The sequence below is a fragment of the Anser brachyrhynchus genome (assembly GCF_964034855.1).
Source record: "Anser brachyrhynchus genome assembly, chromosome: 3".
Lineage (NCBI taxonomy): Eukaryota > Metazoa > Chordata > Aves > Anseriformes > Anatidae > Anser > Anser brachyrhynchus.
This window is the reverse complement of record NC_137696.1, coordinates 66,598,397-66,622,297: the sequence shown is the minus strand read 5'-3', so window position 1 is coordinate 66,622,297 and position 23,901 is coordinate 66,598,397. Positions and strand designations below refer to the sequence as shown.

The window sequence follows — 23,901 nt, the reverse complement described above, 5'->3', positions numbered from 1 at the left end:
CAGCACAAAAAGGCCTGAATTTGCTGAGAGACAACTGGGAGAACTGAAGATACCAAGCCATTTTCTGATAGCACTCACATACTAGGGCCTTACCTCCCTTCACAGCTACTTGGATATTTCCTGTTTATAAAGTTTCATCTTAGTGGCCCTGCACAGAACAACTCTCCACAGTAGTTGTAGTTGGATCTCTGCCGTGACTCCTCAAGGATCTCAAGGAAGGGTGACAAGCTAGGGACATTTTGAGAGGGCTAAAGTGGGTGGTGTTGCAGGTGCCTGGAGTCTGAGAGGTGGTGCAGGTTATTCCTTCAGGGATTTTCCTGCCTCTCACAACAAAGGGCTGTAGCATTCAGTGCCTGTCAGTGTTAGCAGCAGTTCCTCTTTCAGAATCACAGCTTTGCAGATGGCCACAGGGAAGAACTGATGTAGGAGCCTTACCTGCTGTATCTACCACCTCCCAAGTGCATAGGTTAGAAAAGTCATCCTTGCATTTAAAAAAGCAAAGAGGTAACATGACCTCTCTTTCTGTGTATCAATTTGAACCCCATCCTATTTTAAATCCCATCTTCATCAGTGAGTCTTATCTAACACTGGCAGAAAACACAGGATGTTGCTTCTCATCAGGACATAGCCTGCATTTAGTTTTCTTTCAAGTGGCGCAATAAAATATGAGAATAGGCTTTGGCTTCCCACGTTTTAATTCTTCTTTTTTAATCCCTGTTTTCATTTTCAAAACTATTTGGATCCGAGAGACATTTTTTTCTTTCCACTTCTGATTTGCTTGTTGGAGCACTGCCTTCTCACCCTATTTGGATGTTAAGAGGCTCTCTATTTTTCCATTTCTGGAATAGCCATTCACGACGCAGTGTTTCTTGTGCAAACCCTCAGAATTTACAGTGTGTTTATTGGTCTCTCACCAACTGCAATTTCTCTCTTGTAATATTTTGTTTCAAAGTTTCTTTCAGATACTGTCATAGAGATTTTGTTCGCAAAGTAATTCTGCTCTAAGCTTAGGAGCTAAGTAACTGTTCCTACAGGATCTAACTCATCAGAGAGTTAAAATATGAGGGATTTATGTAATTTGTTGAACTGGTAAAATTAAGACATAATTGAGAGGGTTGTACAATTTTAATAGTAAACTAGTGTGCAAAAGATACTGGTTGTGCAAAGTGTTGCAGGAATGAACAGTAAAACACAGCCCAAGCGTTGAAGAGACCACACTCAAGTCCTGATTTTGGCAGTCGTGCTGCACAGATTAAGGGAATGTTTGTGTAAAAGAGCTTGTAAACTCTGGGAAAGTAAGGGAGAACAAGCAACTCAGGGATGGATATTTCATCACAGTGCAGGTAAATTGGTTTGACTGTGGGGAGTTTCAGCTGAAAGGAGAATGGAGCTGAAGCATGAGGGCCCATTGCTGTTCTGCCTGGTTCCAAAGCCTGTTGGTACAGGGAAATGCTAATGGACATCACAAAGCCTTTGGCTTTTTCCTGTTTTATAGCTGTGGGAGTTGAAGTGTGGAAGGAGACTGCAGAAGCCAATAGAAAGCTGGGATGGACTTCGTGTATGTGAAGGAGGTCCAAGCCATTGAAGAATGCAATGGTGCAGGACCAGTGGGTGGGAAACAGTATTTCCAGTCAATAAAATGAAAAATCTGCCAAATCTGACTTGCAGTGAAACTGCATTTCTCTGTCTTCCATTGGATTGGACAGCTTTGGGTTAGGTACTTTTTGGAGGCTGGCTCAGAAAGGAAAATGGCATCTATCCTTTGGTTTGAGTGCTACCCTTGAAGCCTAATGAACTGGCTCAATAAATGAGTATAATAATATTGGTTTAGACAACTTAGTTTTAAGCCTAGGCATGAAATGGTTTTTTGCTGAAAATCAGGAATGTCTGGGAATCTTTCTTTTCCTGCTGTGGTCCTTGATGAGTTTTGTCCAGGATGTCATAGGAAATGCGAGCTCCAGATATATCGTGAGACAGCCTGTTTTATGTGGCAGCTGCCTGTTTCAGAAGAAAACGTTGGAGATAGCTGAACATGCATGCCGGCTTTGGGATGCTCATCAGCACTAATTCCAAACTTTCTTTTCAGTTGCTGATTGCTGATTAGCACTGTGAAGCAAAACAAACAAGATAGCTTTAGCCACTAAAAATTATCCCTCTTCCGCTCTCACGGTCTCTCTCATTTTCTTCGGACTAGAATTTTGTAAACAGCCAGATGGAGTTTTGTTTCCAGAGATCTCACAAACCAGATTTTGGTCCCAACTAGCTATTTCAGGCCAACTTAGATTCTATTGAAGGATGGATTTATAAGGAAAATGTTGACAGATCCTGGCCTCTTGTATTGCTGGTGGGAGCCACGATAATAATAATGATTTCTTTTAATACTCTTCCATCAAATGTTCAAAGCAGGAGTTTTTTTCTTTTGGTGCAAACATCAAAAATGTGGATAGTGTTGTGTTTTTTTTTTTTCCCTTCTCTAAACTTGGACAACATCTGTGTTTCTACCATTTCTGTGGGAATGCAATACACCCTTTTCCAATTTTATTAAAAACCACTTTTTTGGCTAGAGTGTGTGCCATTGCAAGCACTTTCATGATGTCTCATATTTCTTGTTCTAGGAAGCTGGAGTCTGCCTCTTTCGTTTCTACAGGACTTCCTTGCTGTGCAAAGTGTACATCAGAACTGTGGTTTTCCTCTCAGGATGCCTTCAAGTTGTTTGCCTTCTTAACCCAGACATCTTAAGCATTTCCAAGGAATTAAATTACTGTCCCGTGACAGTAAGGTTTTACTGATGCTTATGTTGCGTGTTGTCCCAAAACAGAACTGATGTTAGAGATAGTTTGAGTGTGCTCTGACATCTGGAAAAAGTTATACTGAAGCCTGGCTGCAGTTCAGTTCTTTACCTTTTAGGACAAGCCTCTTGCATTTGATCTGGGCTGGAAATTCTCAAAAGCAGCTTTGGAGATGTTTTGATGTGCATGTGTAGAGAAGGATGTAAGAGAAAATGCAAGAGGATCTCATCTGAATTCTGCTGAGTGGCAAAGAAGGCATCTAATGTCGGTGGAGAGGTTAAGTAGGCTTGTCAGTGTGAGGTAGTAGTCACATCTTTGAATGTGTATCCATATTCTGTAGGCAAACAATTTGTTGACTGCCTGAAGGGAAGACTGAGGGAAGGTTTGTACTGGCTCCTGATACCCCACACACAGCGTGAAAGCGCTTCCCAAGGAAGGAGCTAGCTTTTCTCTGAGCAGAAGCGGAAAAGCTGCTTACAGTCCTCTCAGCCTTGCTTCAGAGTTTATGGAAAGTGTTGGCCTTGCTTGCTTACCTCTCACAAGTGGAAACAGGCCGGCCATCTGCGGGAGCGGTCTTATTTAGTGGAAACTGCCTCACGTAAGAAGAGGGGGCTGGTCCCACAAAGGTGTGGGTTTGTTGACATCTGCTCTCTTTCTGTGTGATTGGAGGGTGCTTGGAAGGTGTGGTCTCATCTGCATCATGCCTCCACCGCCTTTGGCACAGCCAAATTCAGCCCTGCCTGAGGCTGTAAAAGGAGGGGACTGCTGCAAGCAGAGTGAAAGCGACCATGTGAAAAAAAAAATTACTCTTTTCCTCCTCTGTTTCTTCAGTGTATGCATTCCTGCTGGTATGTACCTGAAAAGAGATGGCCACATTCCTGGGAAGAGGGCTTTGGGTCTGTGTAGGTATGTGTATGTGTGTTCCTCTGGGCGTACGTGTTTGCAATGCCAATGCCAGCATAACAGTTTTTGTGCTGCTCTGGGGCTTGGAGGGTGCCAGAGCTGTTTTTGAAGCAAGGCAAGAAAAGGAAGTTCTTATTTGTTGTAAATGGTTCCTTTTTAATTATTATTATTATTTTTAAAATTATTTTTTAAGATGCATATACAGCTTTTCAAAGGTGCTGCTGACAGCTGTGGAAGAAGGCCTGTCTTTATTCAGCATGTGCCACATTTCATGTAGCCCTTTGCGCCAGAGCAGCCCCAGCATAAACACGGTGGCAGCACTGTGCAGAGTCTCTGACCTGGGATGGAAGGCTGCAGTACAGGACATGCAGGGCAGTCATGCATTGGCTATGTGATATGCGTTGGCTGTGCAATGATCTGTCCCATCCTCGCCATGCAGAGAAGGTATATTTAACTGTAGGGGTTACTGCATCTGATGGTCAGGAAGCAAATCAGTTGTTACTGGCCCCTTTCAGATGTTACTGGCCTCTACCTGCGCTAACTTTGGGGTGCAAATATCTTTTTGTTAGAAATTAGACTGTGGGAACTACTTGCGTGTGAATTGCAAGGCATCCAAAAGCTTTCAAGCCACTGCTGACTTGGTTAGATTGAATTTTCTGTGACCGTGCTAGTCTTTCCCCATTTTTCTTCTTCCAGACATGATTGATGAGGCACGATCTTGATGAATTCCAAGCCATAAGAAAGGCAGAAGGCAGAAGTGATACTGCGTGCTGATGTTTGTTTGTTTGCTTCGTTTTCACGAAAGGATATAAAGTGTCTTGAATCTACAATAGTTTGGCAATTGGTCCAGGTGCATGTATGTGAGCACTAATGTTATTTTCAGAGAGAACAGAAGTACCATGTGATTTTGGCTCAGGGTGGAAGACGAAAGGAGAGCCCCTTTGGACATGAAACTCTGGCTGGCGGCTGCGTTTGGATGCTGGAGGAGCTGCCACCAGCACGCCGGGCTGGCTGCCCCTGGCATGGCTGGGATTACTTTGCTGCTACATGCCGTTGCTCAGCGCAAGAACAAGGCGCTTACAAGAAGGTGGCTTTGTGTGGCGATGTGCAGGTCACAGTTCCCTTTAACGCTATTCACGGCTGCCTCTGTTTATACTCTTCTAGCTCATGATAAACATCGGGGCATGACAGCCTAAAGATAATAACATTTTAAAGTTCAGATACCTCTGAACGCCTCTGCAAACATCTGGCAGAAAGCCACTTCTCTTTTACCCACAAAAGCTTGGTGAAACTAGAAGTCTGGCTATCTAGCACACTCTGGTTTAGGAGATGGAAGTTAATAAAATATTTCCTCTCTTTTCTGTAACCAGGGCAAGCAGAAGTGCACAAAAATGGTTGCCTGCCAGTCCGCTGCAGGAGGAAAATAGCCTGGCATTGTGTCACTGGAGTGCAGACAGGCAGGAGAGCCAGAAGATTTGTCGTCAGGAACCCTCGCACGTACTCTGGGGCGGCAGCTCAAGTTTTTAAGTTACACGTACGTATTGCACAACTTCTGAAGACAAGAAGTCCTCCAGATGATGCAAGCTGAGTGAGTGATATGTTCTGAGGATGCCAGTGTAAATTTACCCTTTTACACCTGAGGAGCTGACTGGTTTAAGCTGCCATCTCAGAAGCTGTGTGAGTTAGCCCACACTGTGTGCTGTGCTGTTCTGTTTGCCCAGAGCCAGGCGAGGCTGTCTGAATAAGGCTTGTGAATCTCTACAGTGCCCTGCATTCACGGCTGAGACTGCAGCAAGAGCCATATGCCTCATTTTTAAAATTGGCCTAGGTTCCAAAACACAAGGGTGCTTTGTAAAATTTTTTGGCTTCCTGATCTTCTTGAACTTTCTTCCTCAGACCTAGCTTCCCTCCTTCATCCCCACCATTGCACCCAAACAAATACTCTGGTTAGACCTACGTGGGCAAGTGAGGGTGCCTGCCCCAATGGCAGCTCTCATGAGCAGAGCAGCCCTTCCACCTCCTCTGAATGGTATGACAGTCCCTGGCTAATGCACATGCACCAGAATTGTGTTTCTCCTGTCAGAGGAAAAGATGTCAAGCTTATAACTGAAGGAAAAAGCTATCTAAAGGAGATAAGAGTATAAGAGATGTTACTGCAGTTCTATATTTGAAATCAGTTACGTATGTGTGTGGTAACCCAAATGATGGGCGGACTGCACTTTCCCATTACCATAATTACATTTCCTTTCATAGCTAGGGTTGGGGACACATCCAGACATTACAGAACACATCAGTAGATTTAGTGTGGCTTACTCAGTCTCCATTTATCAGACTATGTCCCAATTATGTCACATTTAGGAAACAGAATAATTTTCTGGTTATAGCACACAAAATTTGTGGCATACTAATCCTAGTCATCCTACTGTATGACCTTGGAGAAGTTGTTTTACTTCTCTTTGATGGTAAAAAAATTAACTTGCCTCTTGGATGGATTTTAGTACCGTGCCAAGTTAAAAAAAGTCTGAATCTAAAGTTAGCCTTCTAAATCCATATTTAGGGGCTAAATGGGGTGATTTGTTTTCCACAACCCTGAGCACCCAGCAACTGTCTCCCACTGAGGCCAGCTGGAGATTTTGGGTGTTCATCAGTCTGAAACGTGAAGCAAAAGAAGAGCAAAGGCAGCTGTTTGTGTGCACGTGAAGAGAAGCTCACTTACGTGGTGTGAGGCAGGAGCAGCAGTTTGTCTTTACTGGTTGGTTGTCACAGTGACGGTGGTGGGGAGATGCAGGTGGGATTAATCTCACTATTTTTGCAGTCTAGAAGTGGGATATCTGCCTTAGGCTGATTGTTCACAATCCCTTTAGAGGATCCCTTGGTTCAGTGGATGCAGAACAGCTCTCAGTGGAGGCAGATGAGAATTCCCCAATGTGTCATTCTGTCCACCTATCTGGTCACAGGATGAGTTGTCCTCCAGAGATGGTCAGCCCTGCCCACTGAGTGCAGAGTTTCATACATGCTTAGACTGCTTGCTCAGACTCTGCTGACTGTAAAGGCAGTGGGTGACTTACAGTGCACTAGGTAAGTCCACGTGTGTTGCAGAGCTCTTCGTAGCTGCAGAGAACGGTGAAACCCTACCACAAGCCTGAGAAGGTTGGTTGTGAAAGTTATGATCAAGTGAAAGCAGGGAGAAATACTTGAGACTTGCAAGGAAAAAGAAATACAAACCTGACTGTAATCAATGAAAACCTTTTCCGTATTGATGGGATGGTTTTTTTCCACTGGACAGCTTTGCTCTTCAGGGCAGTATTTGAGGAGGAAGATTAATTTTCCCACGGGAGAAATAAGCTTTGAATAAGTCAGCTAAAATGGATTGTTCTTATGTGCACTGCACATCTATAGGAGAAACAGAAGAAGTTTACATGCTCCCTGAGGAGGAACCATGACAAGCAGACAATTAACCAATTCCCCCAGATCCCCGATTTAAAGAACCACGTAATGGCTTAATTGAGTTGAGTTGCTGAGAGAGCAGCACTGCACTGAGATTCGTGCTGTGAAGTGCACGATTCCCAGAGGCATCCATCAGGTTTTAAAGAATTGACTTTCCATGCTAATTGACCCAGATGTGCTTGATTTTACTTCACAATCTCCACTTCATTCAATTACTGGTAAAGAGAAGGGAATGAGAAAAAAAGGCTCCATTTATCTCATGTACTATATTAAAAGGAAGCTTTCCTAAAGCAACATTTTGTAGTGCTGATCAAATTGTTCAGCCTGAACTGGAGCAGCATTTATGCCACTTTTTTTTTTTTATTATTATTATTTCCCAAATGACCGAGCATGTATTTTGTAAGGAGTAGAGAATATTCGTTAAGCCACTCTGCTTGGCAAGGGAAATGTAGGCATCGTCAGCAGAAGAATGAGCGCGGTACAGATGGATGGACGGTGTGTGACCTGCCTGGCCAGGCAGCGTTCAGAAGCACAGTGGGAAGTCCGAGCGTTCTCATGGCTGGAGGCAGAGCTGGCCCGCCTGATCCACCAGTGCACGAAGGAAATCACACAGTTTAGCTATTTTCAGCTTTAAGAAGGCAAGGAGCCAAGTTGAAGGAATAGGCTTTGCAATGTGAATGAGCAGCTGAACTCTTCCATGTCCCAGGACAGTAGGCACCCGGTTTTCACGTTTTCACAAGCTTTGTTCACCTTTTATGTATGTGTAAACATCCCTGGAGCACACGGAGTAATTAGCACAACACTGGGGTTTCCAGTGCATTCTGTGTGTGTGTGTGTGTGTGCAGGACCCCGTTTTTTGTTCCTTGTCAGTTCACAAGCTTTAATTCATTTATAAATCAAGCATCTTTGTGTGGTAGGGATTGAGTCCACCTCTCTCGCAGCATTCCTGGAATACCACTGGAGGCTTTCTTTCATAAAGAAGTTTGCTCTCTACCTGGTTAATGATTTCAGACTTACCTCAAACAGAGCCAGCAAGAGACGTGTTGAGGAGCTTCTGTGTATTCATATTTAAACAGGCTGGGTACCATTGAAATTAGCTTGCACCATTGTTAGGGGAGCAGAATTTAGCTCCCGGTGCTTGTGACTAGCCATATTTTGTACCAACCAGTCAAGTTATGGAGCTCTGCTCTGAAGCAAAGGTGTTTAAGACATTTACTTCTTTGTTAAAAGTTTTATGCCATCTATGGTCAGCTGCGGTGGTTTTGTTTTGCTTTTTTTTGGTGTTGTTGCTGTTGTTTTTTTCTCTCCTCTTAAGAAGGCTCTCCTCCAAACTGCTGAATCATGCTGCAATCTTAGACATGATGATTTTTCAGAATTTGAATCATAGTTGAGCTCTCTGGATATCAAGCTGTGAAGCCACACATGGGCTCAGCCGTTTGGCAGCCACTGAGTACAGCTTTGGCAGTATCATATTCACAGTCCAGATGTTGGATGGTTCAGCCACCACATGCGGCATATTAGAGAACAGAGCAACAACATGACTGAAAATTGCAATTTACTCTTAATTTAAATACCATGGTTTGTACTGTTCTTCATGATTTAGTCCGGATATTAAGAACCAGACTGCTTTATGCATGGATCAGTATCCCACCCTACAAGAACTCCTCACCTAACAAGCCCACATGCAGTGAGAAACTGCATTTGGTGTACAAGCTGTTTTCGGTCTTGCATTGCAAGGTCCCCCATGAGAAGCTGTCCCAGTTGGGCCCACTTCTGAAGTCAGTTACAGGTTTTGACGTATTCAGGACTGACAAAAAGCATCACGACCCACTGGAACCAGAACTAAGAAAGTCAGGGTAGTACCTGGGATTTGTAAATGTGGTACGATCATGTTGTCTTCATGTTCTGCTGTGGCCTTGCAGGCTGCAGTGATGAATGCTTTAGAAATACCTGGGAAAGATAGAGAAAAATAGGATTCTTCTTCAAAGCTATGCTTCGGCACATTCAGTCAGTTGAGCTGCTTCCCGAAAGTGCTTCGCTTTAAATAATGTTCTGTACTCAAATGGTGTGTTTTGAACATGCTTAAGTTTTGTGCATGTGAAACAAGAAACTGAGTCTTGACAGTTCCATTCCTGTATCGACACTTCTTTATGACCACAAAACTCAGTCTGTGAAAACAGCTACTGTTGTTTTGCTGGGCATTTGAAAGAAAGATCTTTATTCTTTCATAGTGAGCACTAAATCTGGGCAGGAATAAACAATGAATCACCTAGGCCAAATTACTTTCTTATGACTGCAGAAAACATAGTGGCAAATTTTTTTATTTTTTTTTTTTAGGGTGACTGAGACACATAGTAGAAAAGTGCTCATTAATTTGATCTAATGTATTTAAGCTAAATCTTAAACTTGAGACGTGGAGAAAAGAAATGAGGGAACACGTATAAAAACTGTTTACACAATGCAAGAATGTTCCTGTGAATATGTGAACACTGAAGGACTGATAATTTCACTGTGCCTGTTATGCTAAAACTGAGCCTTGAAATCTTTCTGAAGGAAGATATATCTGACAGTTTTCTTTGCATGCCAACCGGTTAAACTGAGCTGTTTTGTGTGAAGAAGTAGTGCTGGAGTGGAGGAGGACTGGTGCTGGAGTATGAGATATGGCATAGATGAGCAGAAGGGAACTTGTCTGTGTCGATCTCAGTGGCAAGTGGATAGATAGGAGGCTCAAAGGGGAATATTGTCCCAAAAGGAAGAAGGGATTTAGAGACAGGGAGAAGCAGTGTTGGAAGCAAAAGGGCTTCTTGGGGTCCATGACATGGAAAAGAGAATAGCACTGCTGTCTTGGAATAGAGGATGAGACTTGAAGCGAAAACAAGAGCAGCAGAAAAATTTCTGCAGCTGGGTGAAGCTGAGTTCTTTGAAGGAGAACATCAAATGAACAAAGCAGCATGGGTCCTTGAAAAAGAATAAAATGGCTGGAAGAAGAAAAAGTCCCAGGCAATGAATATCATTAGGGAATTCAGTGACAACAAATTCAACTGGCCAAAGAATCTAGACAATTTGGAATATATTTTTTTCCAAGGAACAGAAATGTATAGTCATTATCTACGTAAAAGGTAGTACGTTTTGCACTGTTCTAGGCAATTCCCATTTTTTTCCAGTGCAATCAGCTACTTAAGTGCTGACATACTGAGAAGAGCAGAAAGGGTCTCACTTTCAATGAACACTTCAATACTAAAAGTGAGAACTAAAAGAAAGGAGGAACTATGAAGAATCATAACAGCAAAGGATCTGCCCCATAGGTTCTTGAAGGTTCTTCAGTCTTAAGATGGGAGAAGGCTAGCTTAGTCAGTCTAAGTTCAAGTCAGAAAACTCTGCTCTCTGTGGGTGTAACTGTAAAAAATGCTAAAGCAGCTGTTATGATGTACTATGGTGTATTATTTCTGTCTTATCTACAAGTCAGCAAAGAATGAAATTGCTGAAGATAGTCTCACTAGTTGAGTCACACAGTATTTTGGTCCTGGTTCTGACAGAAGAAAATCAGGTCAGAGACCAACCGGTGTACTGACAGTTTACTTTGAGTTTAATAGTATAAAACAGAATTATTTTGCTTTTGCATACTGAAAGATGATGCTCCCAGGATGAAGTTAGAGTAAAATGGATGTGGTAATTCTATGCAAATTAAATATATTCCATAAGTTTTATTAAAAAAATTCAAAAGAAACTAGAGGAAGTTTTTAAAAGCAGAGGTTTTTGGTTCTTGGGAACTAAGCCAACTGTAATGGAAGCAGATGCTTACATGGAGTGCAGGACTTACCACTTAAAACATCCAAATGGCAATGCAGCAACATGCTTGCTGTGTTCCTGGAATTATGAGATACACATGAAATGCTTTTAAAATGTTTAAATTAGTCAAAGATTTAGTCATACTGAGTGCAAAGAAATCTGTATGGTAGATCATCTCTGCCTACATTTCTGAGCTATTAAGTAACTTAGATACTGTTAATCCTTTCCTGCATTTTATTTCTACAACATAAGAGTCTCATACTAGAGATACTGGATGTCTTGCCTCAAATGTTTCATAATATGTAATTCCAGCAGATTTATGTGTGTGCTTGCAGAGAGATGACATCACTTTTTATACTGTTGAAAGGGGAAAATGTCATTATGCAGACACCCTGTGTCATTTCAAAGCAGACAGGAAGACAATAGTATTGTTCAGATGTAGAGTTCAGAAACAATAGAACTGCTTACCTAATATGTGCTGAAGTTTTAAGTCTACACACATCTTTAGTGGAAACCCTAGGAATAACCTCAATTTCCTTCAGCTCAGTGACTGATGGACACCTGGTGCACACAGGATTTAGCAAGAAAGTTTATTCAGTAAGTAGTAATTGCCGAGTACTAGCCAGGTACTTCAGCTTAAATACCTTTTGAAGGGAGAAACAAATCCTAGAATAATTTGTCATCTCTACTACAAATTCCAAAACCTACAGTATGTTTGGAAGAAAATCAGACATAGTTAAGGGACAGAGAATTATACAGAAGCCTTAGAAAACCTTGAAACAACATTCCTCTCTTCCCGAATTAACAACCAAATTAGCAAATTGATTTTGTTACCCCAAGGCAAGCAACTATACTGAAAATGCTTAGCTGCACAATGGAGTTGAAATGTCACAGGTTTTTGTATCCTAGCAGGGAGGAGAGCACTGGGAGAAGATAATTAAAACTCTTCAGCCCATTGTGTTACATGTGAAGAAGAAAACATTTCATAGGGGATATATTATTTCAGTGGTAGCTGTATATACGTATATATATGTATTTCTTGAAATGAGGTAGTGGTTTTCTTCTTCTATAATTGCTTATCATTGCCTGGATTAGATATGAGTCACCACCTAACGATCTCTCCCTTCCATTACCAGAACAATAAGAGGTATCTTTTTTAGCACTGGGACCTGAGAAAGCCTTAGTTGTCCCAAATCTCAGTCACCCAGTGAGATCTTGTCAAGCCTCTGGTTTTGTTTTCCTTGATACTTGGACTCACTGCACAAAGGTTTTGAATGACAACTCCATGCTTCGGGAACTAGATGTAGGTAAAGAAATCAAGGAATGGCAAGCTTACATTCTGTGAGATTAGAGTCACTGAGTGTAGAAATGATGGCTAGAAAAATGAGAGGAGCAAGGAAAGTTAAAAGAGTTGTGAGAGACAGGCATTAACTTTTCTAATCCACTGAAAATGATGAGAATATTTTCTGGATCGGTATTCCCTCATGAAGGTAACCAGAATACAAACTGCACAGATTCATTTCTAGAAACATGTAAAAAAAATTCAAAAAACATTATCTGGGAAATAGATTGTCTTTTTCAAGATGCACATTCTTTCTGCATTAGACCAAAAGAGCTTGCCAGGCAAGCACATGATTTTCTTTTACACTGATGTCGCAAGAATTATTTCAAAGACTTTTCTTGTACTAAATCTTTTTATGTAGGCCCTGCAGGAAGATAGTTATTGTTTGCTTTCCAATATATTGATAGCAAAACAGGCTTTTCAAGAAAATGAAATCAAGTGCTTTCTCCTCTCTCCCTGCTAAAATACTACTAAAGTTTATTAAGGACATCAGCAGCAAAAACTGTCTGAAAAGAAGAGGCTATTACTTCAAAGGAAAATGAAATGTAAGTAAATAACAAAAACACAGATATAACTGTAAATGTTACAGCTGTTTGCCTAGTCTCTTCATCTCCCCATGCAAGCTGTGGTTTTGTCTACATTGTTTGTGACTTTTGAGTGGAAAACTGTAGGAATTACATTCTTTATTCTTTTTAATGTCAGCTGGCAATCACCTTCAGGACAACATTCATTAACTAGTCTATGTGAGTACTCTCTTGAGAGCAGCAAATCTTTTCTCCATACAGAGGACCTATACTGCATGTTGCACTGATGAACCTCCTAGATTTGTAGGGAAGTTGCTTTCCCTCATGGTATTTTAGAAAAGTTCTAAGCCATTAGTACAACTGAATCCAGCAGAAGGGAGATGGCATAAAATCTTTAATTTATACTCGGAGAGCCTGTTTATCTAATATGGATAGTATCATCATCATGCATGAGTAGTGCATGGGTGAGTATCCATCATGCATGGCTGAGTGTAACCATCATGCATTCTAGGCATGGGCTTACGTTGGGACCAAGAGTCTGTAGCCTATGTCCCTTTCTTTCTCGCTGTAGCACTTGCTGTTCAGCTCATGCGAGGCTTGCACTGTTCTCCTACCTCCTAATACCGCTTGCAGCTGCACACAGTCTTTCATGTCTCCTTCAGCTTGGAGTTGTAGGTCTGCTGGAAAATCCAGCCACGAGACACTTTAAGTAGCAGCTTGATCTTTGTCAGTGAGATCGACTCAATTTAGATGCATACCGTTGAGAGGTCAAATCTGGACTGGAATATGTTAAGGGCTGTCAGAACATTGTAAGCAGGAAAGACAGACATTGCAACCAGCAAGTGTTTGATTCCAGCAGAGAGTCTTGTAAATGGGGATGTTTAATAGACCGTGGAGAAGTTAAAAGGAAGGATTAGACAACTGGTGGGGTCAAGTGCACTTAAGTAATCATAAATGCATAGGGTAGTGCTGTAATTAAAAATGCTCCTTCGCTCTCTCGGTTGGCCTTGGCGTCGGAGCTGTGCCTAGTACAGACACAGTCTTAGTTCCAAGGGGTTTCTCTTATTGGTCCAAAACATACGAAAGCTTTAAAACTTATGTATGTGCTTAAACTTACAAAGAAGGGGGAGAAAATGCCTGAATCATTAAGACTCTTGAATAATCGAATTTTACCACATTCTACTCTGAAGTAAAGGTATTTGTGATAGCTGTCTGGAAAACAAAACTTTCCAAAGAAAGATTCAATTTTTATTTTGCCATGTTTAAAAGAGCCTATTTTTAATAACTAGTTTTATTAAATATGTAAGATGAAGAGCTTTGATAATATTTATCAGAAACATTCTGATATAATTGCCTGTGAAAACTATAAACAACTTTTATTTTTAAAATAAAAGGGCATTTTTTACTGAAAAAAAAGTTTCTCAACTATTTTTACTATCTGTAGCAAACACACAAGACTTATGTAACTCCATTAAATGCTTAGAATAATATTTCCAATGCACACCTTGCTTGTTAAGTTAATGGAGTGTTTTCTTTACGCACCAGGATAGAATCACATGATGAAATTTGAACTGATGGGTTTAGGCTTTCATTCTATTTGATTACTTATTTGGGTCAGGCATTTAGAAAGAAGATAAATATAATACAAAAAAATATTGACCTTCTCTTTGAAAACATGTTTTTAAACAAGGATGCGAGTCGCTGCTTTGCGCTTTGTGATGTGCTTCTAGCTAAGTTCAAGTTCAGATTTACCTATAATTTTTAGTGGCAGGAAGTTTATAAATGTCCCGTTCACAGCAGTGGTGGAAATGTATGAGGCTGAAGTCTGAAAATACTAAAAGAAGAGGCAGGAAAGGGCTATCTGCCTGCTAATAAAAGGATTGTCCAGAATATGATACTCATGTGACCCAAAATAGCACTTCTGTTTCTCTCATATTATATTTCTTGTATTTGGCATACAAAAATTCCGCTGGGATCTGGCTTCTTAAAAACCCTTTTTAAAAAGAAAAAAGAAGTGGCCTTGCTTCCTTAAAAGTCCTGGCCCTTCATATTCCTTCTACAAGCTTCAGCTGTGTCGACAGTAAGAAGATAGCTTACCCTGCTATCCTAGCTAAGGTTTTCAGGAAGCAGAAGTTAGAACTGGATATGGAGTTTATATGGAAACTGCTAGAGTTACAACGGAGCTTGTTTAGCATCAGTAAAGCTGTTAAAGTTTAAATAACATTGTATTACTAAGATTTTTAAACTTTTTTTTTTTTAAATCTTTTTAATAGAAAGGGCAAATGACCACTCAGAAACACTGAGACTGCATTGGATAACAAGTGAAATGCCTCACAAAAGTACCAGAGGCTGGTATGGATTACAGAAGGAGATGGCAGAATTGCCCTGCCAGGGTCTCTGCACGCCGCGTCTTCAAGTGTTTGGGACAAACGTCTGCTAGGCCGTAGGTCTAGGGAGAAACAGAAGGACAAGAAGGTTTGAAAACCCTCCAGAACTCATTTGCTGGAGGTCGTTAGTGACATTTCAGGTATTTTAGCACGAAGCTCTCCAGTGATTTGTGTAAATCCTGAGTGCTGTCTTCCTGCCTGGATATTAAAGGCCTGCATTTCTTGCCATTACAATGTGCAGAAAGCAGTTGTTCTGCTATTCTGTCCCTGAAATGGATATGTTCTTTTAGTACCATATATCCTGAGATTGGGCAAAACATGAAAGCAAAATCATAAGGAGCTGTGTTTCTGCCTGGTTCTTAGTAAGATAATAGTCTCAGAGGATAAACATAAGCTGCTTTGTTACTTACTTTCTTAACATTGTTTTCTGTGTTTTGTGCATTCTGAACAGTGCAGGCAGGAAAACAGAAATCGGCCTTTCCTCTTGAAATACTTAAAATTTCACTGAAAGCACATCTCTGTGCCTTTTCAGCCCTGCAGAAACATGTCTAGGGTGGTACAGCACCAAACAGAACAAGACCTCGGGCCCGTGACTGTTGATTTCAGGCCCTGCTGCAGTACAAATAATTGACAGGAGTTATTTGTTGTGAGAAAGCAGATCCATTCTCAATCAGTGATACCCGGAGAAATGCAGGCAAGGTTTCAAAACAGAAATTGGAGTCGGAGCCCGCCCAGGCTGTGTTGGAACTTTGCTCTGCTTCCTTTGAACCGCTCCCTTTCCATCGGAGAGGAAATGTGCGGCACGTACTGAGCATACGCTCACGGGGCTGCTTGACCTGCCACTTCTGCCGTGTTTGTGCAAGTGGAAAGAATACTTCACACTTTAAGGTATCCTTTGTTTGTCTGCTGCATTGTCACAAGAAGTTTCTTTTCAGCAGCAAAGAGTTGTGTTCAGGACTGTAAGTGCTGGAATCCATCCATAATAAACTGGGGTCTCTAGGAGAAAGATATTTCAATGAAAAGCAATCCAAATTGTCTTCAGAGGTAGAAAGAAAACATGCTGTTACATTCAGGCAAAAGCGCTGTCACACACCCTGTGTGTGCTGTCCGTGTAGCTGCTGTTCCCTGCTCAGCACTGGGGTGGAAGCCGTTGGGTTGCTGTGCACCCAGCGGGGCTCGGTACCACCCCGACGAGCTGCCCCCCTGTGTGTGGGCAGAGGCTGCCCAAGATGCCTGCCTCGCCAGCGGAGCTGAACTGCGTCCTCATGAGCAGAAAACCTGCTGCCTTCCTCTTCGTGTTGTGGGGAGGCGGCTGCTGGAGGCTGCGCCTGCAGCACCGTGCCAGGCTGCAAGTCTCAGCAGCTGGGCTGAGTCTCCAAGGGAAGATTTTACATCGTGTTGCCTGAAGACAAGCATTCAAGCAACAGTTAAAATGGTCGAACAGCTTGTCCATTAGAAAAGAGTTGTGTGTTGTTTTTTTTTCCACAGTCACTTCCCGGTCTTGGACATCCAGTCACTAGCTCCTGCAGAGATCCAGTGCTGGCATGAGAGACTTCTGAAGTATTAGGCTGCCCTGTGTGCTTGGCACCAAATTCAGACAATTTTGGGAACAGTTCAGATCTTCTGGAGGCTGGTTGTTGGTGTTGGTCTTTTTTTTTTTTTCTTTTCTTTTCTGTATTTCTTTCCATAAGAAAGTGTTTCTATTTTTAGAACTTGGCCCAATTTGTGGAACCCAGTGGTTTGAGTTTTACTGTTGTTGTTTTTCCTCTCTTCAATCAAAATGAAGTGGTTCTGGCCGATGAAGTGGTTCTGGCCGATGAGCCGAGCGATAGTGCTGGATCTCTTAAAGTTATACTCAAGGAGGTTTTGTGAGTGCACGAGCATGTGTGTGTGCATGGAAAGTTTCTCTCAATTTCCTGGAATAAAAGGGGTCTTTGCTGCCTCTAAATGCTCAGTGCTTGTAAATGTCTCTGTTAAGGCTGATTTTATGGAACACTGTGAAGGGAGAAAGGCCCAAAATATGATATATCATCAAAGTGATTTTTGTATTTGAGGCTCATCTACCCACTCTCTAGTTTTCTTTCTTGCTGCAGGTATATACCACAGTGTTCAAATGGGTAATGAGTTTGTCTTCAGCCTGTATAGATACAAAACACCCCATTTTAACACCTGTGGAACATCTGACAGCATAGCAAACTGACAACCAGAACAATGATCAGAGCAGTGAGCAAATATCCCTGCTGTCCTATGTCTACAGTGTGTATGTGTGCCTTGCACACCCAAGTTAGCCTCTGGGTGGATGGAAGTGTTGCTGTCTCTGCATGGTGCTATGCTTAAGCCAGCTGGCTTTCTTAGCTGTGCTGCTTCCAGAGCTCAAGGGATTATGGTTGGCTTGGAGGGCTGCCCCTTTTCATACTCGACACCAAATTGTCACTTTGTCTTTGAGAGAATCTATCCTTCTGTTGCACGGGGTGTCTAAGTGGATGAGAAGACAAGTGCCTGTAACCTGCTGTTTGGGAATTTTCCAAAGAAACAGGGAAGGGCAGAGCCCAAGGACCAAGGTGAGTAGTAATCAGCCACTTCCAACCTAAGTGCAAATGTCCACCAGACCACTGGAGACTGTCCTGTGGTCAATTTTGCAAAGCATGGCCAGGAATCTGTGTTCTCTGTTGTAATTTAGGCTGTCTTCTTACGGATTAGGACTTTGGCTTGAGGAGAGGAAGGTACATTACAATAATTCTGAATGCAAAACCTGGGCCACCGTGGATAGAGTTAAAATTTATGCATGTCCTCAGGGTTTACTTGTTTGCAAGCTGGAGAGGCTTGCTGCTTGGTTTTGGTCTCTGCAGTGCAGAGAATGGATGTGGTTCCCTGTAGGCATCCCCTGCACAGTGCCTGGTACATAGCAGCCCAGCATTGCAGGGCTGGGTGCTGGCTTCCTCAACACTGGGCATCCCTGCAGCGCTGCCTCTGAATCTCTTCTGGATGTAGACTTTGCTGTTTCTAATGAGTACAGACTCAAGGCTTTCCCCACAAGACTTAAGGGCATCAAAAAAATCCCAGGTTATTGTTCGAACACTTGAACGCTCTTACCACAATGCCAATGAATTGACAAACAGCTTCCAAGTGAAAGCCTAGCCACAGGTCTTAAATCTTACGGAGAAAAAGGCATTCACAGGGAGTCTACCTTTTCCTGGGTCAGAAGTATCTCAGGTTCTCTCTGCCTTCTGACTCTGGATTCTGGAAGTTCAGAAATGTGTAAATCTCTAAACAGACCTTATTTTCCCTTGATTTCCATTTTGCTTTTCTTAGACAGTCATGGCCTTTTTTTAATATCAGCTTGAATTTAATAGAAATTCAGGAAACATTCATTCTGTTGTTGCTTTTTTAATACCTTTTTTTTCACTCTAACTTGTCTGCCTACTCTCTAACAATGCAATGTGCACCTAGAAAAGAAATTTGGACTAATTATTATAGTCTAAAGATATATTTTTTAAAGGACTGGAGGTGGTAGCTTCAGTTTCCTAGGCAAATTTTCATACAAGTAATTACATTCTGTCTACTGCATTCCTCTGCCACTTCAATTGGATATGGTATTCTTCCTCAATTTGTGCCCTACACCTTCGCACGATAGAATGCTGTTAAATATTTGCTGTCCAACATCCCAGCAGCGACTTCACTATAGTGGCAGTGATTAAAGTAAGCCACCGGATGAGCTAAAATTAGTAGCGTATTCTTGTGGTACTTAGCATCAAGAATTTGTGTTAGTCCAAAACTCTCAGAGTAAGATGTGTTTTTAAACATGACTAGGTAACACAATAACTTCTGACATAAATCAGCAGCACAATTAGCTACGGTTACTTTCAGATGAGGAATGTTTGATGGTGACTTTGGAACAGCAGTATAAGAGGATCACTGTGGGCCATCTGCACTGATACCTTCAACTGTGACCACTGGTTTACAATGGAAGCTGACATGTTATGTTGGTGAATGAATTAGAGGAGGTTTACTCTGAGCAGAGGAAGAAAATAATCAGGAACATCCAGCCGGCCAAAAATCTGGGCAGGGGGAGATGAGGGCTGCTCCCCCGGTGTATTCACAGTGGGTACGAGCTCTTCACAGTGGCTGAAACATGATTAGCTAGAGGTGTATGACTGCTAGCTAATTCCAGGGAACTTTGCTGCTGCTCCCTGATAATCACAGCGTTTCACAACTCTCTGCCAGAAATAAGAGGTCCCCCCCTCTCCCCTCCTCCATTTCAGCACATTCATTCTGTAATGGCAGAACTGGGACCTGTGAAACTAGTGTTAGAATGCTAATTTTAGGTTTTCTTTAATTTCACCATGCTAGAGGAAAAAAATATCCCTTAATTTGCATAGTCCTTTTAATGGCAACACTTGGCCTTTAACATGAATGTGTTCAGCTTAAAGAAACAAAACCACCAGTACTTGCTGCTCCCGAAATTATACCTATTTATTTGATTTCACCCACCCAGACTATTATACCCTGTATGCTAACACTGTATGTCACAGCCAGGGACACCAGACCTGGTGATCCTGTGGATGCTCTTGGGTCAAGGCTGGGGCTGAGCTGCCTTTAGGACCACCTGCCGACAGGCTGCAGAGCTGGGGAAAGCCATCCACTGAAATCCAAAGTGCCATAGCTGGTACCAAACCACACCAAATTCCTCTCTTGGGGAAGGAGGAGAATTTTATGGGGAGGGAAGGCAGACATGGCAAGGTGAGGAAAGGCAAGGCAGGGCAAGGCAAGTCATGACTGTCTTGTTCTGGGAGTTGTAGATTATGGCAAGAATTTACAGCCCAGATGCAGAAAACTCAGCTAAACAAATCTAAATATAACCTGACATGGATGCTGGAAAACTAGAATAATGAAGTATCTGACCTTATTCTCTGTGTTTCCTGTAATGGAAATTTCTCACTGTCGTCACTTGGTAGAGCTGCAATGGCACGACTGGGAAGCAGTTGAAAAGCTTGTGTTAGGATAACTGCAGCCTTTGATCTTATCCTTATTCCACTACCAGTCCCCAGGTTTGTTTAGTATCTGGCTCATTTCATTTGATACCTGATGGTATTATGTGCCCAGATTTGTGTTTCATTGATGTAAACAGTTGCTGCTGCTCCATGCCAGGAAAGAAAGAGCAGCAGCCATTGTCTTGTGCTTTCAAAAAGGAATCAGACAAGGGAGGAAGGTGAGGGTGCCATGGGGAAGAGGAAGGAAGGGACCCCAAGTCTGAGCCCTCCAAACTTTTCAAAGGGAACAGAATTGTGATGGTTTTGACTAAAAAATTGAACAGACTGTAAATATTAAAGTCTGCTTGCTACCAGCTCAGCTGCCAGATGGTGGATGCTTACAGATACTCCTGATTGTTTTCATTTCTTTCTCTTCTTTTTCTTTTTCCTGAAGGAGATGCCAGGGCTCACATTGGCCTTCTCAGTGCGTACACTAAGGGCTTCAGTAAACAACCCAAAGAACGGTTTTTGGACACAACTATGAAACAGAAGATTTTTCTTAAGTGTATATTTAATTCAGAAATGCTTATGACTTTTTTGTTTAATCTATTCAATTTGCACATTTTCTTTTCTGCTACTTTGAACTGAAATCCAGGTGCTTGAAACAATGTCATGTAGTTAGTACAGGAAAAACAAGGAAAAATATCATACATTTTGGAGGGATTGTTTTCTTGAAATATACCACAACTTTTACACAGCAAATATTCTGAGTTTGTAAAGTTGCTAAGCTTGCTCTACGCATCACCAATTTTTTAGCATTCCTTGAAAGCTGTATGCACTAATGGATTTCACAACTACATTGCTTCACAGTTTCTTCATGTCTCATAAATTAAATGTCTTTTCAAGTTTCCTCAGTTGGGAATTGTGGATTGTAGCAATGTCCTTTAACTACCATTGTCTCTCACTTGACAGGCACCTGGAAAGCAACACAATTTGTTTTGTGAAGAAAGGTAATTTCAGTCTGGAAGTCCATGAACCAGCTTTCTGTTTTTTGAATTTACTGCTGCTTAGGACATTCACAGTGCTGGGGACCAAAAGGTAGGTACTTGTTGGTGCCTATTTCTTCCTGTCTGGCATGGCCTGTGTTGGTTAGATTTATGTGCATACAGATGGATACAAGTAATCTCTTGGATGACTTGAATTCAAGCAGGAGTAAGTCCTGTGCTCTTCAAGTTTTCCAGGTTTCATCTTCATAAGAAGCCTCTTTAGGATGAGGTTTTTGGACCCTGACAACACCCCTGAACGTCCCTGAGACCCAACAGCGGATCCAACCCACAGGCACGCCTGCCCGGTGCGGCAGACCTGGGGGCAGCAGCCGGACGAGAGCTCTGCCCCCGCTGCGATGCTCACGTGGGACACTGCAGCGGCCGAGGCTCAGCCAGGTCCTGAGAGCACTGCTGTCTGCTGTGACACCCAGCAGCTTCGGGGCCAGCAGGGTGGCACCACACCTGTTTCCTCTTACAAGGCATCATGGCCCTGGCTTTGGGCATTTCTGTTCCACGTATTTCCACGTCAGCATTTCTGAAAAATGGACTCTTCTTCTAAAAGATGAAGCAAGTGGTTCCTCGTTCTCTTACTGATGCACCAGGAATGTTCGTTCTGCTGATTTGACTGAAGATTCAACCTTTTCTGGCCCTAACAAAATTGTAATAAAAGCCTGTGTAATAAAGTAGCAGAATAAATGGTGGGATAACAGAAGCATGTGAAGTACATTTGTAAAGATCCCATTCTTAAAAGGGTACAACGGCATCCCAACCACCAGTGCTACTAGCATGCAGAGGAGAGCTGTTCCCCAGTGAAACCAGCAAAAGCCCAAAGCTCCAGCACTAACTGTTTAGCAGCATTGAGCTTGTGCCCCTGCAGTGGGAGAGGAGGCTGGGTCATTGGCTGGTGCTCACAGGCTGCTGTGTGCTGGTTGAAAGTACTTGATGCCAGGTGTGTGGGGGCTACATCAGGAGGTGGGAGCGTGAAGGGAGATGCTGGGGCAGAAGCTCTGCGGGTAGCTGGCCAGCCCCTCCAAAGCCTTCCTTTGAAATCTGGCTTTAAAACCTGCATGCTGGAGTTGGATTGGTGAATGGTTTTGTTTGGTTGTTTTGTATTTTCTTTTTGTTTGTTTTGTTTTCAGGAAAGCCTCACATTATTTTCCAATAAATTTGACCACTGCATTGATCACTGCTGGTTTAGCAGTGATGATGAAGCTCTTCAAGGCTGCAGTGCTCTGGAGCAGCCATCCAGAGCCTGCTCCTTCTGCCCTTGTATCAGGGTCAGCTTTCAAGAGCCCATTTGACTGCTGGCTGTCATGGCACATGTGTGATGCAAGGCAGGGAGACTTCTCTGTGCGGTGCTAAGCACTGCGTCTACATGGATTTTCCCAAGGTGGGATGAACCTTCTCCAGGCTGGATGAGCCTGCCTGACAATACCACAATATCATTGCACAAAGGTGCTGTTGTATAGGCATATCAAGACCATAGTGTCCTAGTGCTTTGCTGAGCTCTGGGCTTTTCAGCCCATGGGAACCATTAGTTGGTTTCTGGCTCCCTGTTGACCGGCATTTAGAGAAAAGTCTCATAGTGGTGTCGTTTTCCCGAGAGATTTCTCCTTCTAAAATATGCTTCACTACAATCTAACAAAACCAGATGAGTCATTTTTTTTTATTGGAAGTCCTATCAGATGAGACCTGAGAAAGTGAATTGATTTGATAATGGCATGGAAATGCTGTTCTTTAAAAATCATCAGTTTACAAAATGGAGACTGGGGGGAGGAGGAGGGGGAGAATTAAGTTTAGAACTTAATTCCTCCACACTCAACAGCTTCATTTACAGGAAGAATACAACAAATCTCTTGTTTTTGCAGCACAAGGGCTTTATACAGGTAAACACGTCGAGAATTTTGCCTGTAGTGTTTGCCCAGCTAGACCATAAAGAATCCCTGTGAGCAGGGGGAGCTGGTGACACTGCACGGCCCCGAGGAGCTCTGCTTTCCTCCCGTGTCCATCTGCCCGAGTGCCAGGCAGGGAGACCGCTGGAGTCGTGCTATTCCTGTGAGGCCGTCCAGCACGTTTATTCTGAGTACAGACGCAGTGGTCTTCCATTTTGCAATTACAGAAACAAGAATATCCTGTCGAGCTTTCTTGCTTTCCTCCCTTCCCTGCTGCCACCGCTTGGTATGGCTGTAGGGAATATAAATGGAACAGGAAATTTGACCGCGTCCAGGATCAATGTCATTAAAGACACGTCTTGTTTTAAAATCTAATTTTATATAACTGCTCCGTTATATAATATGCTTTTGTTTGTCGTCTTGATTTTTATCGACGTAGTGTACATTCCCCTGGACCTTTTCATGAAGGAATGTTTATACCTGTGGGCAAGCGCTAATGGCAGTGAAAGGCTTGCATTCATGGGAATAGCATTTAGCAATTCATGGTTGCCAAGGTAAGCAGCAAAGGCATGCCCTCTGCCACTCCACTGCCTCTAAAAGAAACAGTCTCTAAGGTAACAGGCTAGCACCCCTTGAGGCCAAAAATCTTTAGCTTTTTAGACAGAAAAACACATTAAATAATACCAAGAAAAGCATTTTTTTTTGTCCAGGCATTTTTCCTTCACAACAGAGAAGGGGCTCAAAGTGTTCTATTTTTGGTTCCGCACAGGAATTTAATTCAGATGCTGCCCAGTGCTTTGTGCGCTCAACAC

At 42.5% G+C, this 23,901-nt stretch overlaps 1 long non-coding RNA gene across 2 annotated transcripts; it reads left to right on the top strand.

The window, feature by feature from the left end:
- The first annotated feature begins 1,870 nt into the window (after positions 1-1,870).
- On the top strand, positions 1,871-22,330 carry LOC308191466. Of its 2 annotated transcripts, none has more exons than XR_013948014.1 (3): positions 1,871-3,695; positions 5,063-5,226; positions 21,124-22,330. It is a non-coding gene; the product is annotated as an uncharacterized lncRNA (long non-coding RNA). The 2 variants fall into 2 exon arrangements; XR_013948015.1 differs by having other exon boundaries at positions 1,906-3,637.
- Positions 22,331-23,901: the final 1,571 nt, after the last annotated feature.